Source organism: Podarcis vaucheri (genome assembly GCF_965113315.1).
Source record: "Podarcis vaucheri genome assembly, chromosome: 5".
Classification (NCBI taxonomy): domain Eukaryota; kingdom Metazoa; phylum Chordata; class Lepidosauria; order Squamata; family Lacertidae; genus Podarcis; species Podarcis vaucheri.
Window position 1 is genome coordinate 94,025,950 of NC_138763.1, and position 15,528 is coordinate 94,041,477.

At 46.8% G+C, this 15,528-nt stretch overlaps 1 protein-coding gene across 1 annotated transcript in view; it reads left to right on the plus strand.

Annotated features, from left to right (window-relative positions):
- The window catches only part of NAT8L (N-acetyltransferase 8 like), a 48,170-nt gene that overhangs the window by 17,250 nt on the left and 15,392 nt on the right, over positions 1 to 15,528 (plus strand). The gene's annotated exons all lie outside the window — the stretch shown is intronic.

Sequence of the window (15,528 nt, forward strand, 5' to 3'; positions counted from 1 at the left end):
GGGGAAGGAAAGCTGGCAAGGGTGATGGTTGTGCTTCGTGCCGACTGTAGCTCTGCAGTGAAAAGCTGAAAGAAAGCGGAATGCCGCCCTCTGCCTTGAAGCAGCAGGGCCTCCACTCTTTGAGAAGTGAAAGCAGAGGAGGATTGGGGAATGTTTTCCAGCTCGGGGTCTGATTTCCACAGGGCAAGGCAGGCCAGGCAATGTGTTGCAGCACCATGGAGAGCTCCTAAGTGAGGCACTTTCCCCAACAGAGGCTAGAGGTGGACTGAGACCTTTGGAGCCTCTGCCTCCAGTCCACCTATCCGTGGCTCTGTCTGCTGGGATGCAGGTGGCGCGGTGGTCTAAACCACCGAGCCTCTTGGGCTTGCCGATCAGAAGGTCGGTGGTTCGAATCCCCGCGACGGGGTGAGCTCCCATTGCTCTGTCCCAGCTTCTGCCAACCTAGCACTTAGAAAGCACGCCAGTGCAAGTAGATAAATAGGTACCGCTGTGGCAGGAAGGTAAACGGCGTTTCTGAGCGCTCTGGTTTCCGTCACGGTGTGCCGTTGCACCAGAAGCGGGAAGAAGCCGCATGAACCAGAAAGCTGTCTGTGGACAAACACCGGCTCCCTCGGCCTGAAAGCCAGATGAGCGCTGCAACCCCATAGTTGCCTTTTTGACTGGACTTAACCGTCCAGGGGCTCTGTCTACACAGCCTTGAAGGCCAGCCCTCTGGCCTGCAGACAGGCTACGCTTCTGCAATCCCTGGCCTCCCACAATGGCGCTATTGAACCGGCAAGGTATGTTAGGAGGCACTTGGCTCCTCAGGCTCGGGGAACGGTGGCCATGAAAGTTTCCAGCCCTGGCTCTGTGGACCTGAGTTGTGGTCCAGGGGACTCCTTAGTCACCAACCTCAGATCTAGTGGCCTCTTGTCATCAGGCTCAGAGTCAGGTACCTTCTGCAACCTCTGATTCTGTGTCTTGATCATGGCTGGACCCCGGGGTCATGATTACAGTGGTACCTCGGGTTACATATGCTTCAGGTTACAGATGCTTCAGGTTACAGACTCTGCTAACCCAGAAATATTGCTTCAGGTTAAGAACTTTGCTTCAGGATGAGAACAGAAATCATGCTCTGGCGGCGAGGCAGCAGCAGGAGGCCCCATTAGCTAAAGTGGTGCTTCAGGTTAAGAACAGTTTCAGGTTAAGTACAGACCCCTGGAATGAATTATGTACTTAACCCGAGGTACCACTGTATTGCATTCCTTTCTGGCAGCCTTCCAGTGGTGGGCAGGACTTAGAGCAGTGAGTGTAACATATCTTCTTCTTTTTGCTCGCACCACAGCGAATTTTTTATTGATGAGAAATACACTGGAAAACAAAAAGAAACAACTAACAGTGCTTGATTTATAACACATAACGCAACTTCTTTATAGTATGACTATGGAACAGCCACAAAGTACAAAACAGTGCAGCTGCATAAGAACACAAACAATTTCCAATATATAATTATAAACAACTCTGTTACATATGTACTTTAAGTATGTGTACAAACTTAATGAGAGGTGAGAGTTTGATTTTGGTGGCTAATCTCATTTATATTAGGTCTAATTTGGTGTTTTGTTTTTTTATATATAAATTTATTTGGTTTTCAGATTAAAGTTTCACAACCACATATCCGACAAACAACATAAAGACAAGACTCTAAAAATCTCCTCCCCTTTGTGGGTCTTATTGTTAATAATTTCCTCCTGCGCTTTTTATGATAATCCGAATCTTTTACATCTCCCTTATATCATTATACTGTAAGCTACATTCTGACGTGCAAAAGTCATAATTTCACACATGCGCACACTCCTTCCAGGGAAGCAAAAATCATTACCGCAATTCAAGAAGACTTTCCAGCCAAACAAAGCGTTGAAGGAAGGAGTTGGGCTGGTAATGGGCGTGTGAACTGGGGGAAGTCCCAGTGGCTTTATCATGGAGAACAGAAGGCCAAATTTGGCACCTAGACCTAAGGATCCTCACCCCCCCTATCCAAAAAAAGAAGAAAAAGGTAAAGGACCCCTGACAGTTAAGTCCAGTCACAGACGACTCTGGGGTTGTGTGCTCATCTCACTTTACTGGGCAAGGGAGCCCGGTGTTTGTTCACAGACAGTTTTTTTCCAGGTCATGTGGCCAGCATGACTAAGCTGCTTCTGGCGAAACCGGAGCAGCGCACAGAAACGCCGTTTACCTTCCCGCTGGAGCAGTACCTATTTATCTACTTGCACTTTGACGTACTTTCAAACTGCTAGGTTGGCAGGAGCTGGAATCGAGCAACAGGAGCTCACCCTGTTGCGGGGATTCGAACCGCCGACCTTCTGATCAGCAAGCCCAAGTGGCTTAGTGGTTTTTAAAACCCCTATCCTAAGGCCACCACAATAAACCTTGGCTGCCCTGACGGATAACCTTTGAGAGAGCGGAGCCATGTGTTCCTCTTGATTCTCCTTGATTTCTTAACCGCTCTTGATCCCATCAATGGCAGTATCTTGCTGAAGATAGAGTTGTAGAACACTTCCGCTCCAACCTGCAGGTCCAGTTCTCGAAAGGAGAATTTTGGGACCTGCTCAGCCCTATGATGTTGTTGTTCTGGGGTCTTGCAGTGTTCCATTTCCTCCTACTCTAATAAGTCAGCGATACACTTCTTGACCTTGAGCTCTTCTCACCATCTGAGTCAGGTGAGGCTGTGCAAGTGCTGAATCAGTGCCTCCTGTCATCCCTGACCATTGGTCATGCTGGCAGGGCTGACCAGGGTTTCAGTAAACCACAGAGCTTAGGACTTGCTGATCAGAAGGTCGGCAGTTCGAATCCCCGCAACGGGGTGAGCTCCCGTTGCTCTGTCCCAGCTCCTGCCAACCTAGCAGTTCGAAAGCACGTCAGAGTGCAAGTAGATAAATAGGTACCGCTCCGGCGGGAAGGTAAACGGTGTTTCCGTGCGCTGCTCTGGTTCGCCAGAAGCGGCTTAGTCATGCTGGCCACATGACCCGGAAGCTGTACGCCGGCTCCCTCGGCCAGTAAAGCGAGATGAGCGCCGCAACCCCAGAGTCGGCCACGACTGGACCTAATGGTCAGCGGTCCCTTTACCTTTACCTTAACAGAAACATACTTTTTTTGTTTTCTATTTTGTGCCTCCATGGAAGGAATGTTAAATATCAAGTCTTTTGTGCTTGCAGTCTCTCACATGTTCCCCTTTCAGTCTGAAAGCAAAATATATTGTAGAAATGCACATGTCAATAGAGGACCAGTGTTCTTGAGTTCCGTGCAAAGTTGTTAAAGTAGTTGAATTGCGGTTCTCCTAAAAGAAACAAAAAACGTTACTTCTATTAAAGGGAGTAAGGCTGTTTTGGATTATGTCAATTTGAGGGGGGGGTGTTGCAGGCAATAGTCAGGATCATGGTACTGGGAAGTGAACTTGCAGCATATTAAAATGCGTTTTATAATTGATTTGACAGTGATTTCTTTTGACAAGTGCATGAGCCCGTTTCCTGAACATAGCAAATTCCAGAAAAGGTTGTGGTTTTGAAAACAGTACTGCATTCCTGACTATATATATATGGCATATAGTGAGATAATATGTGGATTTTCTTTAAAGATAGCCACCTCTAAAATGGCTTGTTCTTTTTAAAAACCATTTGCATATTTGCTCTGTGTGAGCGCTTTCTCAAATTTCGCATATATGTATAGTTATCTGAAACTGCCATCTGCAACTGCTTTCAAGGTATAATTCTGCTGAGCTATTTCCTTAATGCATCTGGAATTTGATTCTCTCCCCCCCCACCCACCCCCCAGTTCCAAGCCATGTTGCAACAAAACTGAGTTGATCGTTTGCACTGTATATAATGCAAGCAATCCAATTTGCTTCAGACTTGAACCTACTGTGACTGTGGTTTTATAGGCGAGTCATTAGGGGCCTTGGGCTGTATCTGAGAGTGAGGCCAATAAGATTACACTGCAAGATCAGGTTTTTCAGAATTCTGACAGTCTGCAGTTTTATACTGATAATGTACAAGGAGAAGAAGTAGTAACTCGTGACCAGATACTATCCTGTCTTGCTTTCTCATACTTCCCATCTCATTGCAAAAGCCACTGAGGTTTGCTTAATTCACTCTTTTCATGTCTCAGCTGATTGCTAAGTATTTGTATTTATTATACAGTGGTACCTTGGTTCTCAAACTTAATCCTTTCTGGAAGTCCGTTCCAAAACCGAGGCGTGCTTTCCCATAGAAAGTAATTCAAAATGGATTAATTCGTTCCAGACAAAATAAATAGCAAAAACAGACGGACCTCATCGTAACACTCAAATCGGAAGCGTAACACTCAAAATGGAGTACGTTCGGCTTCCAAAAAAAGTTCACAAACCGGAACACTTACTTCCGGGTTTGCAGTGTTTGGGTTCCAAGTTGTTTGAGTACCAAGGCGTTTGAGAACCAAAGTCCCACTGTAAATCTTTTTTTAAAAAACAACAACCCATTTTTAAATCTTTTGCTTTAGAATTGTACATATTTGTGAAGCATGTTTTAAATCACAGTTGCCAACTTTTCACCTAAAGTCAGTTGCCATATTTACATCTGTCGTGCTCCTGTGCTGCTCCAGGTTTCCTATAGGCACCTGGCTAAGCAGTGTGAGAAAAGGATGAGGGACTTTGATGGAGCTTTGGTCTTGATCCAGGACGATCTTCTTAAAAAATGGATTTTTTAAAAATAGATCTAAATTGGATTTTTAAAAAATAGATCTAAATTGGATTTTTAAAAAATAGATCTAAATTGGATTTTTAAAAATATATTTAAATTGGATTTTTAAAATAAAATGCTTTTAGAGGAAAAATCTCTCTAAAGATAGTTTTCTGTTTAAGTTTCATTATAGTCCAAAGGCTATTCATCAGGAAATAAAGATTTATTTTAAGTTTTTCATGTGTGCTAAAATTCAGTCTAAGCTGAGTGGTGACACCCCTTTCCTCCGCCCCTGCCCAAACCAGTGATCGGATTTCCTCACTGAGAATCCCAGAGGAGCCTGTGCACCATGCCCAGACTTTGGTTGGATCCAACATCTGCTACAAAGGGACCCCCACAAGCTCTCCTACAACTAATCCAGAATGCGGCAGCTAGATTGGTGACTGGGAGCGAGACCACATAACACCGGTCTTAAAAGACCTACTTTGGCTCCCAGTACGTTTCCGAGCACAATTCAAAGTGTTGGTGCGGACCTTTAAAGCCCTAAACGGCCTTGGCCCAGGATACCTGAAGGAGCGTCTCCATCCCCACTGTTCTGCCTGAAGGTCCAGTGCCAGGGGCCTTCTGGCGGTTCCCTCACTGCAAGAAGCCAAGTTACAGGGAACCAGGCAGAGAGCCTTCTCGGTAGTGGCACCCGCCCTGTGGAACGCCCTCCCACCAGACGTCAAAGAGAAAAACAACTACCAGACTTTTAGAAGACATCTGAAGGCAGCCCTGTTTAGGGAAGCTTTTAATGTTTAATAGGTTATTGCATTTTAATATTCTGTTGGAAGCCGCCCAGAGTGGCTGGGGAAGCCCAGCCAGATGGGCGGGGTATATATAATAAATTATTATTATTATTATTATTATTATTATTATTACTCCTTCAAGAAAATACTGCTCCTTTCCACGTGGTTTCTTGGGTCCGGTTTATTTTTTATTTCCGCTAACCTGTGAACACAACTCAGCGCTTTCAGGACCTTGCCCAACCCTCACTGGTCCAAGATGTGAATATTTTTTGTTCCCCATGCAGTGGTACCTCAGGTTACATACGCTTCAGGTTACATACACTTCAGGTTACAGACTCTGCTAACCCAGAAATATTACCTCGGGTTAAGAACTTTGCTTCAGGATGAGAACAGAAATTGTGCTCTGGCGGTGCAGCAGCAGCGGGAGGCCCCATTAGCTAAAGTGGTGCTTCAGGTTAAGAACAGTTTCAGGTTAAGAACGGACCTCTGGAATGAATTAAGTACTTAACCTGAGGTACCGCTGTACTATACAACTGGCAGAAACACGAAGCATTTCACACACACACACACCCCCCATCTCTTCAGCCTGAAAAGGTCTCCGGTGCCGCTCACAAAGATCAGTAACAAAGCCAGACAGTCAAACTGTGGGTATCCCTCCGAGCGAGAAATTTAAAATCGTATCCAAACACTTACATCAGGGAGGTGGGAGAGGAGAGTTAGGCTGCTATAGTTAGGCTGGTTGGAGGAGGTGAGAACGTGTGGGAGCAGAGGGGAGGGTTGGTGGCTGGATAGAAGCAGAGAAAATGAGAGAAGGAGGAGGGTGGAAAGGGGGGAACGAAGAAAAGATGAGATGGAGAGAACAAGGAAGTGGATGGAGCTAAAGGGAGGGAATAGGAAAGGCCTCTGGAGAATAGAGGGGCAGTCAGGAAGGAGATATTTCCTCTCCAACCCTGCTACAGGACCTGTGCAGGTAAACAGTAATAGTGATCATTATAATCACCATCATCATTAATAGAGCTTTGATAAATGCATCAATGGGTAGGTAAGGGTAAAGGGACCCCTGACCATTAGGTCCAGTCGTGGCCGACTCTGGGGTTGCGGCGCTCATCTCGCTTTATTGGCCGAGGGAGCCGGCGTACAGCTTCCGGGTCATGTGGCCAGCATGACTAAGCCGCTTCTGGCAAATCAGAGCAGCGCACGGAAACACCATTTACCTTCCCGCCGGAGTGTACCTATTTATCTACTTGCACTTGTTCTTTGGAACTGCTAGGTTGGCAGGAGCAGGGACCGAACAACGGGAGCTCACCCCGTCGCAGGGATTCAAACCGCCGACCTTCTGATCAGCAAGCCCTAGGCTCTGTGGTTTAACCCACAGTGCCACCCGCGTCCCATCAATGTGTACTTATGGATAAACAGTGCCAACCCTTGTGGGGGGGGGGAGTTCGGTCAGACATTTTCTTGCCCATTACAGTGTTACTCACAAAGACAAGCAAGGCACAGCCGTGTAATTTTGAAACTCCCCAACTAATCTATTCCCTAGCTGAGTTGTGTGAAGAATATGTAAAAAGAGGGCATGGCACACATTGTCTTGGACCCGGCCCTGTTTACCTACGCAGGCAATCTTTTGTTATTGTCACATTAAATAACTGCATGCTCACAGTTTGCCGTCTAAGCAGAGTAAAACCAGGTCTAAACAGAACAGGGGGTGTTATTTCCCATTCATAAGCAGCCCTTTCACGTTCAGATTTAATATACCAGACTTAGAATTCTTCAGAATCCTAAATCCATTTTGGCATGTTTTGTAAAAAAAATTGTAATGGAGGAAATTTAGTAACTCTTCTTTGAAAGTTACAACGCTGTGCCCAAGCTTCTTTATTCTGCAGGCCTGAAAACTAGAGTTTTGCTAAATGTAGGTCTCACATTAGGCAGTTTTTGTTTTGTTGTTCAGTATAGAATCATGGATTTATGAATGCGTGCATTTAGAGAACGGCAGCCTACTTCCACTTAATTGTGAATTGGGTGCATTATTTGGGACTCAGCGGTGCATGTAAGAACCCCTGACCATTAGGTCCAGTCATGGCCGACTGGGGTTGCGGCGCTCATCTCGCTTTATTGGCTGAGGGAGCCGGCGTACAGCTTCCGGGTCATGTGGCCAGCATGACTAAGGCGCTTCTGGAGAACCAGAGCAGCGCACGGAAACACCATTTACCTTCCCGCTGCAGCGGTACCTATTTATCTACTTGCACTGGCCTGCTTTCGAACTGCGAGGTTGGCATGAACTGGGACCGAGCAACGGGAGCTCATCCCGTTGCGGGGATTCGAACTGCCGACCTTCTGATCGGGAAGTCCTAGGCTCTGTGGTTTAACCCACAGCGCCACCCTTATGTAAGAACTTACTTTGGATTATATCCAGCTTGTCTCTTCTAGAGCTACCCCCAGATTGTTGCACCCAGCAAGTTGTGGTTTGAGCAACAAAACCTATTGCTTCTTCTAAAAAAATGGTGACCCTTGTTATAATAGGGTAATGTCACCAGCATGAAGGGGAAAGCTCCTGAACGATGACATTTATGTTAGAGAATGGTTTGATTCGCATTGCATTTTAAGCCAAACTGTGATTACCAGGACCAATCAAACATGTCCCTTGCAAGAGCTGCCTGTCTGTCTTCAACCCCTTGCCCTAATTTACCTAAAAGGAAGTCATGTGCTGCATATATTTTGGGGGGAACATCAAGAAGTCTTCTTGGGCAATAGTCTTGGAGGAACATCTCAATTGCCTTTATTAAAGATGGGAACTAAAATACAAACTGTCCAGCCAGCTGGCAATATAAACGGAAGTGGCTCATTGGAGCCCACCAGGCTGGGACAGTATGAAATAAAAAACAACCAACCACCAAGCAATGACTTGTCTCTCCCTGGTGATTTGCCCAAGGGCAAATCTCTTTTAAAGGCATTTTCCTTTTGTTTTGTTAACAGTGGTCAAATACCTGCTCCACCTCAAAACCTGCTCGTGGTGTAGTGGTTAAGAGCGGTAGACTTGTAATCTGGTGAACTGGGTTCGATTCCCCGCTCCTCCACATGCAGCTGCTGGGTGACCATGGGTTAGTCACACTTCTCTGAAGTCTCTCAGCCCCACTCACAGAGTGTTTGTTGTGGGGGAGGAAGGGAAAAGGAGATTGTTAGCCGCTTTGAGACTCCTTTGGGTAGTGATAAAGTGGGATATCAAATCCAAACTTTTCTTCTTCTATTCATTACACAATGGATCGGAAAGATCAGGCTTGTCGATTGTACATGGATAAAAGGGTCTTTGCTTCCACAGTTACCATATTTTTTGCTCCATAAGACACACTTTTTTCCTCCTAAAAAGTAAGGTGAAATGTCTGTGCGTCTTATGGAGTGAATGTGTGGTCCCTGGAGCCGAATTGCCCAGGGGCGAAAAGCAGACCATGCCTTTTTTTTTTTTTTTAGAAAGAGGGAAAGGGGTGTTGAAACAAAGCTGCTGAGCAGCTGATCGGCAAGCGATCGGGAAGAATAAGGGACTCTAGATATAAAGGAGGCTGCCTGGGAGGGGGGAGGTAAAAGCTTATGGATCCTCAGGATTTTTGCACTGGGTCACCCCAAATTCACCATCAGATCACATAGCATGTCCATGGCTATGGCCTGCATCAAAAAAGCACACATCCACTGTTTCGTGGGGCCGCAATGGCACGGATCCACATGGATTCTCAGGATTTTTGCATTGGGCTACCCCAAACTCGCCGTCAAATCACATATCATGTCTGTGGCCACAGCATGAACCACAAAAATCATACATCCACTGTTTCGTTCAGAATATATTTTTTTCTTGTTTTCCTCCTCTAAAAACTAGGTGCGTCTTATGGCGTGAAAAATACGGTATCTCTCAACATTAAGGGGTCTTCAGGGACTGTACAACCTGGGGGTGGGCTCACACTCAGGGGGGGGCAGCAGCTTCACACAACATTGATGCGATGCAACTGTCTCATCTGAAATGTGCAAATTTTTTCAACCCAGACCGTTGTGTAGTTGCGACCTGACTGATGGCGGAAACATACATCAAAAGCAGAGGCACAGACTTGCCATATCAGCTCTACTCATTGTGCAGCAGATGGGCGCGCCCCGTAGACATCCTCCTTTTCCAGCTTGACATAAATTTAACATGGCTGGTACGACCCATTTCTCACTGGGAGCTGTAAAAATACACCCCCAAGCAGCAGTCTTGTTGACTGCCTTTGAAAAAACGAAAAGGTCAAAGCAGTTTGAAAAAGCGCCGCAGGAGCGTCTAAGCATTGTGAGAGGAATTTTGGCCTTGCGACAAATGAGTTGTTTGCTATGTTGCATCATTCTCATCTCTTAACACCCGGTTAAGGAGCCGTAGGAATTACCTGTGCAAAGCAGGAAAGAAACAGCGTCTATCTTTTGAGGCAGATGATTTTAGTGTCCATTGCTGATGTTGTGCAAAGCAGCGAAGTGCTATACGTTCACTGGCTGAGCGCATGCATGAATGAAGGAAACCTCTCTGGAACTTCACCTGAGTGAGCTAACAAAGAATTCCATTGGAATTCCGAGAAAAGTGCTGTGCAGTCCTTTTCTATTTTCGTCATTATTTGTATACTGTCCTATACTCCGCCCGCGCCCCCCCCCCAAGCCTCGCTGATGTGGTCCAAAGGAAAGCAGAGCAATACTTTGGCACCAGGTTGGCTGTACAAGTTACCATTTTGGAGCGTCTCCACTCCCATCGTCCAGCCTGGACACTGAGGTCCAGCGCCGAGGGTCTTCTGGTGGCTCCCTCCCTGCGAGAAGCGAGGTTACAGGGAACCAGGCAGAGGGCCTTCTTGGTGGTGGCGCCCACCCTGTGGAACCCTTCGGATGTCAAGGAAATAAACAACTCTCTGACTTTTAGAAGACATCTGAAGGCAGCCCTGTTTGGGGAAGTTTTTAATGTTTGATGTTTTATTCTGTTTAATATTTTGTTGGGAGCCAGCCAGAGTGGCTGGGGGAACCGAGCCAGATGGGTGGGAAAGAAGGAAAGAAAGAAAGAAAGAAAGAAAGAAAGAAAGAAAGAAAGCATTATTGGGGCCTTCACTTGGGATTTTTGTAGGGTTTACTCCTTATTATTCCTTCACAAAGATCAGGCATAGGCAAACTTGGCCCTCCAGCTGTTTTGGGACTACAATTCCCATCATCCCTAGCTAACAGGACCAGTGGTCAGGGATGATGGGAATTGTAGTCCCAAAACAGCTGGAGGGCCATAGATGTCATAGATGGACAACCTTCCCAGGTTGACGAGCCCCACCTGCTCCTCATTTCCCTCTGCAGCATCCTCCTTGATCATTGGACCCATTTTTGGTCCCATTCACCACAATGGTTTCATATAGATGTTAAAATAGCATAGGAGACAGAATGGAGCGCAAGGCTATGGGGCCAAGCATCAGTCTCCTAAAATTACAGTCTGGTGATGACCCTGCAGGTAGGAGCAGTGCCTCCAACTCCCTGAATCACTCCAGAAGAAAACTATGGTAAAGGATGTCAAACGCCACTATTTCGGGCTCCTGTTATGTATGCTTTGCTTTCTTTTCAAAATGCAAACACAGCGGCTGCCTGCGGCAGTGAGAAGGCATCACTCGGAACAACCAGCGCAGGGACTTGGGTGGGTGAAATTAAAAATGGGAACGGGAGGCTGCCAAGGTTTGAATTCCCCAGCAGGACTGTCATCGTAGTAGTTCCGAATGACTCAAGCGAGTGAACCAAGCTGCGTGTGTGTAGCCAACAACAACAATAATAGCAGAAGGGGGAGAGAAAGGAAGGGCTGAGTCAAAAGACAATCATGTCTGGGGGAGAAATTCCTTCTCGCTCATATTTTGTTGCAAAGGCCTAGAAAATGAGCAAACTTAAGCCCACGCCTTTTGGTGTTGGTGGCAAGGAGTCTGAGGTAGAATTCGTTTACGGCGCTCCATATGGGGAATGATCCATTTTCACGTGCATAAATTGAAATAGATTTCTCTGGCGATAACTGGGAGGTGACAACTCTGTGTGCTGATGATTTCCAGCCCAGCTTCTCAGTTTGAGGCAGTAAAATGTAGTGAGAGACAGTGTGGTGTGGTGGTTAGAGCACTGCTCTAGGACCTGGGAAAGAGACCAGGCTTCTAATCGCCCACTCAGCCATGGGTGACCTTCGGCTAGGCACTCACTCTCAGCCTTAACTTGCGGGATTGTTGAGAATAAAATAGGGAGAAGTATGTATAGCTCTTTGGGGGAACGGTGGGATATGAATTCAATTAAAAAATAAACGTGCTGGATCAGTACTTGGGATCAGCTGACTGCTACTACAGTGTGATGTCCAATCTGTTCTAAATGGGGTTGCCCTCTGTCATTGCCCCATTCGGGACCGCCTCTCCTGGTATGCCCTGCGGAGGACCTTAAGGTCCACAGATGACAACATTTTGGAGGTCCCAAGTCGCAAGGTGCTTAGATTGGTCTCAACTAGGGCCAGGGCCTTTTCAGTACTGGCCCCGACTTGGTGGAACGCTCTGTCACAAGAGACTAGGGCCCTGCGGGACTTGACATCTTTCCGCAGGGCCTGCAAGACAGAGCTATTCCGTCTGGCCTTTGGTTTGGACTCAGTCTGACCCTTATGTTTCCCTCCCCTTATGGTTTTGATCTATGGGCTACTATTAAAATGAGGCTGCATTTTAAATAATATTTTAACCTGTATTTTAAATTGGTTCCCCCCTATTATGTTTTTATTGTAATTTTACTGGTGTTAGCCGCCCTGAGCCCAGGGAGGTTAAAGGTAAAGGGACCCCTGACCATTAGGTCCAGTCATGGACGACTCTGGGGTTGCGGCGCTCATCTCGCTTTACTGGCCGAGGGAGCCGGCGTACAGCTTCCGGGTCATGTGGCCAGCATGACTAAGCCGCTTCTGGCGAACCAGAGCAGTGCATGGAAACGCCGTTTGCCTTCCCGCCAGAGCGATACCTATTTATCTACTTGCACTTTGAGGTGCTTTTGAACTGCTAGGTTGGTAGGAGCAGGGACCGAACAATGGGAGCTCACCCTGTCGCAGGGATTCGAACCGCCGACCTTCTGATCATCAAGTCCTAGGCTCTGTGGTTTAACCCACAGCGCCGCCTGCGTCCCTGAGCCCAGGGAGGGTGGGGTATAAATAAATAATAATAATAATAATAATAATAATAATAATAAATATTATTATTATTATTCGAGTCCCGTTGCTGAGTGAGCAGGTGTTGGGAGTCTCACCTGAAAGCAGACTCCGCATTCAAAGTCAGACAGTCCAGAAGTCAGGGAACCCAGATGATCTCAGAGCCCAAGGGTCCAGGATGGAGAACAAGAAGCAGTCAGCTAGAGCCATGGACCACAATCATTGTTTCCAGCATCCGACTGCTGCTGAGGGCTCTCTTTAAGAAGGCCGGAGCTAACTCCTTCCCATCAGTGCCTTCTCTGTATCCTTGAAGGCTGATCAGCGGCAGGTGGAGTCCCTTCGCCTCCTTCCCCCTTCAGGCAGCTGTTCAGCAGGTGAAGCTGACTCCTGGCTCACAACACCTGCTGGTGGATAAACTCTAGACGGGACAATTGCAATGTGTTGTACATGGGGCCACCTTTGAACACCTTATTGGGCACTTTGGTTACTATAAAAACAGCTGTTAGGTTACTCAACAAGGCCGGATTCAGAAGCATAGCTGTCAACCGTCCCTTATTTGGCGGGAAAGTCCCTTATCCCAGCTCCATGTCCCGCTGCTGTCCCTTATTGATGATGTCCCTTAAATTTCCCAGGTTTCAAAGGAAGCAGCTCCTCTCCCTCCCTGCCTGCCGGCCAGGGAGGAGGGAGGCTCCAACTGTGTTGCTTGGCTGCGTTGGTCACCCAATAAGGAGTCTAAGAACGACTGGGGGGTGGAGCTTGCATGCATTGTGCCGATCAAATCGGCCGCGTTGCCTGGGGACTCGCCTTTGCTCAGCGCTTCCCAGCGGAGAGGTGACAGTGGTTTTCCTTGCTGCATCCCCTTTGCCGGGTTGCTGCGCTGTGGGAACCACTGCTTGAGGCTTCGTTTGGCTGCTGGCTGGGCTTTCTGCCTTTGGCCCGGAGAGGCTCAGAAGTCGAACATACCTGTGTTTGGAAAATCCCTTATTTGGGCTGCTGATCCCTTATTTTCGAGGCTGCTGGTCCCTTATTTTCAAATCTGTAAGTTGACAGCTATGTTCAGAAGGTATTTGACTCCTCCTGATGTTTAACTCTGTCCCGAAATGCAGACCGTATTGTAGTAAAAACAGCCATCACGTGACGAAAGGAGCGCCTACCTATCTCCCCTCCCTCAAGCAAACACAGAGGAGGTTCTCCAAAGTGGAACAGTGTTTGGGGTCAGGTTCATATGGGGCAATTGGACTAGGGCGTCTCGTTGACCCTCAAGCATAATGTATAATTCACACAGACTTTTATCTGCATCTTCCTCAGACGTAGGAGAGGCAAGAACGGGTGGTTTGTAGACAAATATATTATGTGCCTGGAGGAGACATCTGGAAATCTTAGAAATTGTCACGGGCACTGCAGAGAAGAAAAGCTGGCAATGCTAACTATATATGCCACTTCAGACAATGGAGACCCAAGATTTAGCAAATGTTTGAAACTCATAACTGCCAGGACTATTACAGGTTACATATGCTTCAGGTTACATACGCTTCAGGTTACAGACTCCGCTAGCCCAGAAATAGTGCTTCAGGTTAAGAACTTTGCTTCAGGATGAGAACAGAAATTGTGTTCCGGCAGCAGCAGGAGGCCCCATTAGCTAAAGTGGTGCTTTAGGTTAAGAACAGTTTCAGGTTAAGTACGGACCTCCGGAACGAATTAAGTACTTAACCCGAAGTACCACTGTACACCCGGACTGCAGTTTGCATTGCAAAATTAAATGAAAGGTGTAAAAGAGCTTAATCATACAGGAATTGTCAGCTTTGTCTTAGATAATGTTTGGCTGCTAGTCCTATTCTCTTCTCTTAGTCTTTGTCTGTCTGTCTGTCTGTCTGTCTCTCTCTCTCTCTTTCAATGTACCTACACTAAGAGACCACCAGGCACAAGCAATCTGGCCTTAAAATTTGCCGATGGTGCTACACTGAGGCCTATTGAAGAACAAACCCCCCACCCCCCCGAGTGTTGGTGAAAGATGCGACTTTGTGTGCCTGTGTACAGTGCCTCAGAATTAAAATTGCCACCAGTGACTCACTCGAGAATTGGGGCCAGCTATACACAAATGGGTTGCAGGCAGCTTTGTATCTTGTTTTCTTAAGTAATTATAGGGGTGGGAGAGATTGAGGCTCACTCTGAAGGCAGTGCCTAGGATGGGGCGGCCCTCTCCTCACCCTCCCACTGAGATCGGAAAGGAGACCACATACACGCCAAACATGACTAGGAGTTTAAGCGAAAAATGCTCCCTCAGTTCCTTTATTTTCAGGGAAAGCATGGCTTGATAAGGACATTTGGGTCAGTTTCAGGCTATACCATCAAATCATTTGGGACATCCGAGACGCATGGAAGCACCTTGGTGAGAGTTTGATGTTTATACCAATCTGACGATGTGGGAAATGGGATTACAGTGGTACCTCGGGTTACAGACGCTTCAGGTTACATACGCTTCAGGTTACAGCCTCCGCTAACCCAGAAATAGTGCTTCAGGTTAAGAACTTTGCTGCAGGATAAGAACAGAAATCGTGCTCCGGCGGCAGCAGGAGGCCCCATTAGCTAAAGTGGTGCTTCAGGTTAAGAACAGTTTCAGGTTAAGTACGGACCTCTGGAACGAATTAAGTACTTAACCCAAGGTACCACTGTATTTTCCTAATTTGTATCTCCTCCCACTTAGGCCTCCAGGATGTACACAATGGACATCTACATAATATAAGGAGCAATACACTTAGACATGGCCAACTTTTTCTCAAACACTCATAACGTACAACAGTTTAATGTTATGCCATTTTCTCTTGAGCACAATAATAAGTACGGACCTCCGGAACGAATTAAATACTTAAAC